The sequence below is a fragment of the Protomyctophum parallelum genome (genome assembly GCF_964188405.1).
Source record: "Protomyctophum parallelum genome assembly, chromosome: 3".
Taxonomy (NCBI): domain Eukaryota; kingdom Metazoa; phylum Chordata; class Actinopteri; order Myctophiformes; family Myctophidae; genus Protomyctophum; species Protomyctophum parallelum.
Window position 1 is genome coordinate 19,122,185 of NC_139698.1, and position 1,462 is coordinate 19,123,646.

Consider the following 1,462-nt stretch of genomic DNA (forward strand, 5'->3'; position numbering starts at 1 on the left):
CTGTTTGTCTGTGGCAAAAAAAATATTTTGACAAAAAAGGAAAGGAAAGGTACTATGTTTACCCAGGGTAACTGGACTAAGCTCAATAACTTGTTTACAGCCAGGCCCTGCTCATAGAACATTTCATGGTAGGGGTTCAATGCCTTGTCCAGGGGCACTTCAGCGGTGGTAATTTTAACGTGCCGGTCCGGGGATACGAACTAGCGACCTTCCGATAGCAAGACCGCTCCGCAAACCTTTCGGCCACCGCTGCCGCGAGCCAACATGGCGATGGCCCCAGCTGATCATAATAATAATAATAATAGCTCAGATTTATATAGCGCTTTTCTAAATACCCAAAGCGCTTTACAAGGGAACACTAGGAACAGACTTTATTAAGAGAAAAAAAACAAAGTAAAACATAACAGATACAGGGTTAAAAGGATAAACGAGACCTCAGCTGGGGAAAGCTATTCTGAAGAGTTGGGTTTTGAGTGAGGTTTTGAAAGAGAGGAGAGAGGGAGCAGCTCTGAGATGGTTGGGGAGTTCATTCCAGAGTTTGGGGGCCGAAACATAGAAGGCCCTGTCCCCCCAGGTGCGGTACTTGGCCTTGCGGACCTTCAGGAGGTTGGCTTCACTGGACCTGAGGGAGCGGGGGGGGACATATGGTTCAAGAAGATCGGAGAGGTAGGGGGGAGCCAGGTTATTGAGAGCTTTGTAGGTAGTGAGCAGGATTTTGTAGTGAATTCTTTGTTTGACGGGAAGCCAGTGTAGGTCGTGGAGGACGGGTGTGATGTGGTCTCTGGAGCGTGTACTGGTGAGCAGGCGGGCAGCGGAGTTTTGCACGTGTTGTAGTTTGTTGAGGTCATGAGCTCTCTCCTCTATCTTCTCTCCACTAACTACCCTCCCTGATTGCCCTGAGTGCCCTGACCACCTGTGGTAGGCAGCCAGTCTGGTTGAAGAGTCTGTTCAAGTGTACTCTTTACTCTTTAGGTAAGTGTGTGTCCGTTCTTATATTCATTCTCATATCATGTGTTCTAGTAATGCATTGTTCTCCTTGTCTGTAGTTTCACGTTTGTCGACAAGTAGCTACAATCTTCCTCCTGTGTTATTCAAGTCTCCCGCGAGTTCCTAGTTTGGTGTTGCAAGTTCCTGCATTTTTGAACCCAAAAGAACCAGAATTATCTTTAAAATTAAAGTAAGGCACCGGTATTTATTTTACGGAAGAGGAAAGGCATCACTGGCATGTCAAACTTGAACGAATGGGTTTCTCACATAAGTATGTTTCATCACAGAAGAGGTTTACAATCATAACAGCGTTAAATTATATTAAATTAGGCCTACATGCCAGAATTTAAAGATGAGGAGGGGAAATATGTCTATACTTTATTAAGATTAACATAAGCCAGGTATATACTTCAGGAAGTGATGTTAAGGTTTATATATAGACAGTCTATAGTTCAGAAACTTAACTTCAATTGAT